The 7,857-nt window shown below is 42.6% G+C and overlaps 1 pseudogene; it reads right to left on the bottom strand.

Moving 5' to 3' along the window:
* Positions 1–81: 81 nt before the first annotated feature.
* On the bottom strand, positions 82–4,533 carry LOC136506418 (acyl-CoA-binding domain-containing protein 5-like; annotated as a pseudogene).
* Between the last annotated feature and the right edge of the window lie 3,324 nt (positions 4,534–7,857).

Genomic DNA, 7,857 nt, shown 5'->3' with positions numbered 1-7,857 from the left:
TGATGTAAAAATCAATGCTAATTGAAACTTCGAGAAAGGAAGATGCCACCTTTCAGGTAAGTATAACCATGTCCGCGCAAATTACAGATCAATATTTACTCATATAGCACGGTTCAATCCGTTAGCTATTTATAGTTTTATATCATGTCCCACAAATTACAGATCTAACATGGTAGCATAACAAAACCTGTTGATCATATAAACGCTCACCACGGAATCGTTTACATGGGGCTGTTACAAACTTGCAACAATTGATGTCCAGAAATGTAGCAACTACAAGCTATAGAGGTGGTTTGGTGGGTGTTCCTGATCTTCCCTCCAGTATTTGCAGCCTCTGCTTGAGATGGAACACTTCAACCTGGAAAAAGCCATGGTGAGTTACTGGTAGGTAAAATTTGTCAAGTTGCGTGACAAAAACATTTTGGCTCAGTTAAGTCTCAATGTATGGGGTCAATATGTCTCAAATGTAGTACCTGGCCCTGGAACGCTCGCGACTGTTCTCCTGCTAAAACTCTACGAGTGGAATGCAGCTCCTGCAAGACCAAAACGAACTCAGTAAAGAACACATCAGGATCACCAAACATTACTAGTAAGCATCAAGTTTCCTTGCCTTCTGAGTTTCATCTGTGACGGCCTTCAGGAACGCCACTTCACGTTCGAGGCGCACATTATCAGCGTGCAACGTGTTCGAGAGGCTGTTCGACTCTTCCTGTGCCAGCTCTAAGCATGCTATCTTCTCTTTCAGCATCTCAGCCTCCTTATCTTTGTTGGCAAGCATCTTCTCCAGCTGTTCTCTGCTGTGAATGACTGATGATAAGCTCTTCTCTAGCTGGTCTTTGCTCGCCAGCGTGGTCGCAAGCTGGTCTTCGAGCGTGGTGTTTCTTCTGATTAAGTCTGCTATTTTTGTGGTGTATAAGTGGCTCTGGCTAACATCTGAAGAGCATCTAGCTATCCTTCTCACATTTGATCCTCCAGTCACCATATTTTCTGCTATGTCATTCTGAATACCAGGTCCTGTCCTTTTGCTCCGATGCCCTTTCGGCTGTAAGAAACAATCTGTTATGCAGATAAACAAATAATATGTCCATTTGCTCGTAGCTGTTCACAGTGCTATCTTGACATGAAGAGTCGTCATCAACGTCATCGTATCTGTCATCATCGATTGGTTTCTGCAATTTCTGACCTAGGCTGCACTCTCCTACTTGATCCAACTGCCCATGGAGTGAAGTGCCCAAACTGGACTGCTTCAACAATGACTCAGAGAGGGGTTCCCTTCTAGGAGGGTGTTCTATCACAGAAGTGAGACTATGCCTTGCGATGGAACTGTGAGTACAAGGGGGCACATTTGTTGAGATGATCAGCAAGCTCCTTATTGCTTGGAGAGTACTCGTACAGCACATGGTCCACTTCTGGGGCCGAACGCCAACTAAAAGAATGCTCATTTTGCAGTACCACTAATACTTCAACCTGCACAAGGTCACATGGTCAATGATACAATCCAAGTTGATATGAAAGCTTCAAACTTCAAAACCATTTTTAGTTGACTTCACATGAGGTAGTAAGTGGAAAACATACATCATAAATGTGCCAGACAATGATGACAAATTGTGTTTTAAGAGCCTTAAGATCATGAGAAGCCACACTATATATATTTTTTGGATCAAAATGACAACCAGTTCTTTAACAGTCACTAAAAAATATGCTCTTTAGTAGAAACCGATTGCTTCACCTTGTTGGACGGCTCTTTTTTGTTCCCTCCAAATGCAATAAGAGCAATCTTGTCCCTGTGGTAGAAAGGAACCATGCTGAAACCCTGCATCAGTAGTTGTTTTAGTTTTCTGGCTAATTAGTTGAGTGATGTAAAATGGAAAGTAGTGAATACGAGATACTATCAAAACTAAATAAGAGAGTCAGAAAGAACAGAAAGAAAATTACTTACTTTTTTTGTAGTAATTGATGAACTAGGGGGTACTACACAAACAGACCACTTAGATTGTAGAACATAAAAAACCCAGGTTTCTGCATGTCCTGAGAATTTGATTTCTTGTTAGAAATTGCAAAAGAAGATAGATGGTCATCATTAGCAATACATGTATTATTCATTAAGAAATAAAACCACCAACTCATCTTCCAAATTGAGAGCTTGAGACATACGTTTTTTCTTGCTTGCACCACCAGCTATGTACCACTAAGTTCCACACAGAGTTCCACTGCAACCAGCTCGAGGTGATGGGTGAGGACCATGGTTCTTCACTCTTGACCATACCATCTGTCAGGAAGATAACACTAAAAAGTAGCCTGCTCAATGCAAAACGTATTGAGGTATACTGAACCAAGGATGCTCACAAAAACTTACTGTATCAAAATCTAAAGAATACAAGTCATTAAGTGTCTTAGATTTTGAGTGGCCTCCAAAAATTAGAAGGATCCTATCATCATACAGTGTAGCAACATGAATGGATCTTGGAGAAGGTCCAGTGCCTCTACAAAAGAACACAAATTGAATTTAACCCCAATTAAAAAAAATCAGATGCGCTTATATGGGAAATGTTAAGTTGGGACAACCATAGACCAGTAGCAAAAATGTAGTATCCCAAAATCAATTATGACTTACTTATAGTTCAATGGAAGCCATGTTGATGACTTAAGATCAAACATGTGAAGGTCATGCCGTTTCTTTCCTTTTGTGTCCTCACCGCCAAAAAGTATCAATGTAGCACCAGCTCTAATCACCGTGTGGCCGCTTCGAGCTGCCTTAACTCAGCACAGTAAATTTTCTTATTTAAAGAATGATCATATCAGTAACTTAGGTTTCAAGAACCACTACAGAGTAGTGATTTACAAGAGCTATACCAGACAATGACCTTTGCAGGCTGGCAACTTCATCGAACGTCCGCTTGGTGATGGGCAAACTTTAGGAGGCGCAGAATCCCAAGTAAGCTTCTCTAAATTCAGTATCTAATTAATACAATAAGTGAAGTCATAAGATTATAAGATTATTTGATAATAACATGGTACCACTCAGTGCAGAGTTCACACATCCAAACAACATACATAAGAAAAAAGAAGATCCCATACCTTTGTGTCATCTAATAAGCGTTGACCAGAATCACCACCAAACACTACCATCTTGCTACTTACGATGGCTGCTGCATGCTGTTCGATCAAAGTTGAATATGTGTTAAGTAAATACCTATTTTTTTTCAAGATACATGAACTTAATTCTAGTTATTATATTATTTTCAGTGGCTTACATAGAAGCGAGGAATAGGTTTATCTCCCTCTGTGGACAGCACAGTCCAATTTTCTGAAATATTGAAAGTGCGTCCGTCAGGATCAAAGGTATCTGACGAGCAGCGGTAGGAAAGATCATCTGCGCGGCCACTCACTGATGTCGTAACTGCGTCATACCCTTGAAAATTGAAAAAAAATCCAAGAGCTAAACCATCCAGTTCTGGCCAAAATACAACAAGGTCAATACTAGATGCAGTTTCTTCAGTCACAGGCTCACATTGTGCAGATTGAGGTGTTTACTGGGGCCAACTGGACTCCTAGAGCTGTTCAAAGGATCACTTGGGTCACCCTTCGACCTGAAAAAGAAAAGCAAAAAAGACAAAGTATAAAGCAGTCAAAGCAAATGTGAAAATAGGACTGATTGGGATCAAATGTAGCCAGGAAATGCGACTTTAGTTGAATGCAAAGCAGAGTCTAGAATGGATGGTTCGCACAAAAAAGGACTCAACTCGCTTATCATCCTTGGTGCATGGACAATTTGGAACCATCGCAACCGGTGTGTTTTCGATGGGACTCCTCCTAGCCTGGCTGGAGCATTGCTGCTCGCAAGTGAGGAACAGCGTTTCTGGAAGCTTGCAAAGGCTCAGGGAAGCTACTTCCCTTCTCTTGAGCCTGTAGATAGCCAGTAGGATCCTTTTGTGGAGGTGAAGTCGTTTCCTATATTAGTAAAAGGCGCGTGTGTTTGTCTAAGAGCTTAGGAGTGTGAGTGTGTGTTGTAAGGGCTCTTGCCCCCCCCCCCCCCCCCCCCCCCACACACACACACACTTTTTTTTCTTCTTAATATAAAGATACGCAGTTCTCCTGCGTGTTCGAGAAAAAAAAAAAGTTGAATGCAATGCAATGTTAACTGAGCTTGATGAAGCCGTATGACTTCATCAATTTGCAATGTATCCCATCAATTGTTACCAACAGTACTACTGTGTCCATAGAAGTTTGGTAGTCAGTAAAAGGAAAAAAAGTTCTCTAAAGAAAATCTCGAAGTCTGACATGTACTGGAGCACCAGCTGATGAATCAACTCAGGTGAAATTACTAAGTTAACTGCCAAAACTCAAATGATGCACTGATACTCGAGTACACAAGTGACCGAATTTCACGTTAACAAGCTCCCCTTGTCATCATCACACAGCAGGTACCGTTTTTTTTTAAATGAGGAAAAGCATGACATGATGAAAACAAGGAACTGTGCATAACATTCACCTTCCAAGTTTCCCCTGGCGCCGCGAGAAACCAAACATATTCAGGACTGCACGGTCTCACAGGTTGCGTTCAGCGCTCAGAACCGAGAGCCGAACCGCTGGGCAGGACATGAGCCTATGTCTGCTGCAAAAAAGTAAGTCAATGCAATCATCAGTTGGGAAGAAGGTACAGGGGCGGTTGGTGGAAAGCATGGCGGAAACACAGGGGACAGAGAGAGACCAACAAGCGAAGCGCAGGTTCTCTCTCAAAAAAGAAAAAGAAAAAAAAGAAGCGAAGCGCAGACAAATCCAGGGACAAAATCTCGTCCCCAAAATGCCACCGCCATCTAGTGGCTTGGACTCTGGAGGAAGAACAAGAAACCACAAAGGGGAAGAAAAAAAAGCTCAATCATGAGGACATGTGCTAGAACAACCGAGGGAAAAAAAATGAAGATCTTGTTTGAGAGGAAGCGACGCATTTTTTGCGTTGTTTTTGGATTCCAAAGAAGCAGCATTCTCAACAAGACAAAATCCCAGGCGTGCAGTAGAAAGAATTCAGAGAAAATGGTGGCTCTTTTTATCCCCCTTGTTTACAAAACGGTTCCCAAGAAATTCGCTTCCGAAGCCATACGGATCGAACAACCGGCAACCATGAGAAACGCCGAGAGAGACTAGAAAGGAAATCAAGAACAACGATGCTGCCTGCGAGGAAGAGGAGCAGCACTGCTACCTCTTGGAGTCTTGGGCGGGGTTGGTGGTGAAGCACGGCACGGGGGCCAGGGCAGATGAGCCGCAGCAAGAATCTGCAGCGAAAACGACGGATGCCACGCCTTCTTCACCTATCAGGATTCGGCGCTGCCCCGCGACGACTGGCAACGGCGGCGTTGTCCGAGGTGTGAGAGAAGCACCTGCTCTCCAGCTGTGTGATGTGTCTGTGTGCGTGAGAGAGAGAGAGGACGGAGGGTGGATGGCTGGATGCAGAAAAGGTCGCGTGATCTGCAACTGCAACATCGGCGGCGGCAGCAGGCAGCCTTCTCGTCCTCTTTGGCCCGGGTGATGATTCACCGAGGCCTGGTTTAGATTGGGGCTACGAATTAGTAGTGGGGACTGTAGCACTTTTGTTTGTATTTGATAATTATTGTCTAATTATGGTCTAACTAGGTTTAAAAGATTCGTCTCGTAATTTACAATTAAACTGTGTAATTAGTTATTTTTATCTACATTTAATACTCCATGCATGTATCCAAATATTTAATGTGATAAAGAAATAGTAAAAAAACTTGCAATCTAAACGAGGCCCAAGCTTGTGAACCGGTGCTTGTTGGTTTCTGTTTCTCTTCCTCGCTCTCACTCCTGCTGTTGTACTCCATTGTTTTAGGTGGTGTTTGAATACGGTGATTAAAATTTAAGAGGTATATTGGGAGAATGTTATATGGGATGTTTGAATACTAATAAAAAAACAAATTACATAATCCGTCAGTACTCCATGAGACGAATTTTTTAAGCATAATTAATCCGTCATTAGCACATGTTTACTGTAGCACCACATTGTCAAATCATAGACTAATTAGACTTAAAATATTCATCTCGCCAATTAGTCACAACCTATACAATTAGTTTCGTAATTAGTTTATATTTAATACTCCATACATATATCTAAACATTCGATAAGATAGTGAGTAAAATTTATGAGGGACAACCAACCACCACCGTACTCCCGTCATCATCCCATATGGACCATGGAGGAATCAATGCATTTTCTACTCCTATCGTTTATTGACTGCACTCAATGTCACCAATAAATTATTCTTATCAATATAAATAAATATCGTTTAACAAAAATATATTTCATCGGATGCCCCCTTTTTTTCCTTAACAACTTCATTATAAATTGTATTGTGAAATTTCAGGGAACTTCCTACATTTCTCTTCTTTATCTCTACAACTAAAACATATAGATTGTCAACGTCTACCCGGCAGGACCAAACATCCCTCAACACTGGTCCACCCGGCAGCACCAAAAGCTTTCCATATAATCGTGTCCCTACTGGCGCAATTAAAGGAAAGAAACCTCGAATGGAATGCAATGCCGCGCTTGAGGAGGCAAAAAGAAAATTAATATGGAAGGCAATGTCGTGATTGACTGTTTGAGGACGGAAAAAAAATTAGATCATAATTGGAAAGGTAATGCCGTGATTTTTCCGTTGCAACGCACGGGCACCGTCTTAGTTCATTATAAATTGTATGCTGTGGTCCAAGTTAGTTTACCTTATCATCTTGTACGCATAGGTCCAGGTCCTAATCCTAATAAGTACAGTTAATGGTCCATTTCTCAGTCAATTTAAGCACATTTTGCACACGATAATCTTGTTTATCTGGACCTTTTTTGGGCTCCGCTGTGTGGTTGTCAGTCGGTTGTCGGTTGTTTGCGATGGAGACGAGAGTGGGAACGGCGTTTTCGGTGCTCGGCTGGTGGCTGGCTCGGCTCATTAGGATAATGAGTAGAGCCGAGTCAAGAATTTAGCTCGTTAGCTATAATGAGTTAACTCGAGCCAGCTCGCGAGCCGCTCGCGAGCTAAACGAGCAAGCTTCCAGGAAAAAAAGTATCAAAACTTATATTAGTTTTTGTATTACTTCATGTCTTGTACTTTACAATTGACTGATAACTGATCTAGACCCTTGTCGATGCGGGACCCACAGGATACCCCGCAAGGGAGAGAGAATATCTAGTCCAACCAGGACTCTCCCCATGTAATCTTAGTAGTATAGCTATTAAGTAATCCTACTAGAAAATCTCATTGTAAACGGACTAGGACTCTGGCCTCCTGACTATATAAAGGAGGGCAGGACTCCTGGGACAGGACACGACCATTGTACAACACAACACTTGACAATCAATCCAACGCAAAGGCTAACGCTGACTGGACGTAAGGTTATTACTCGATCTACGATCGAGGGCCTGAACCAGGATAAATCGACTGTGTCTTGCGTTAACCATCGAGTTCGGCATACGCCGAAGCCTGAACATACTGCCCCGGGTACCCCCGTGGCAGGCTATCGGTGGTAAAACATCGACAGCTGACGCGCCAGGTAGGGGCCTTCGGCGACTTTGCATCCGAGAACTCGATGGACCTCGACAACATAATCTTCCCGACGGGATCAACTTTCATCTTCGGCTCGTGGATCTGCGAGGCGGACAACAACGGCAAGCTTCAGGGCCATCTCCTCAAAGATCCAGATCATCATAAAGAATTCCATATTTCACCTACTACAACGGATCAGCTCACCAGAAGATTCGCACAGCTCACAGTATCCGATTCAAATCAGATCTCACGGCCACTCATATCCGATTCGAATTCAAACATCAAGATGAAGCTTTATCCGAGT

Source organism: Miscanthus floridulus, chromosome 15 (genome assembly GCF_019320115.1).
Source record: "Miscanthus floridulus cultivar M001 chromosome 15, ASM1932011v1, whole genome shotgun sequence".
Taxonomy (NCBI): Eukaryota; Viridiplantae; Streptophyta; class Magnoliopsida; order Poales; family Poaceae; genus Miscanthus; species Miscanthus floridulus.
This window is presented reverse-complemented; position numbering and strand designations above follow the sequence as displayed.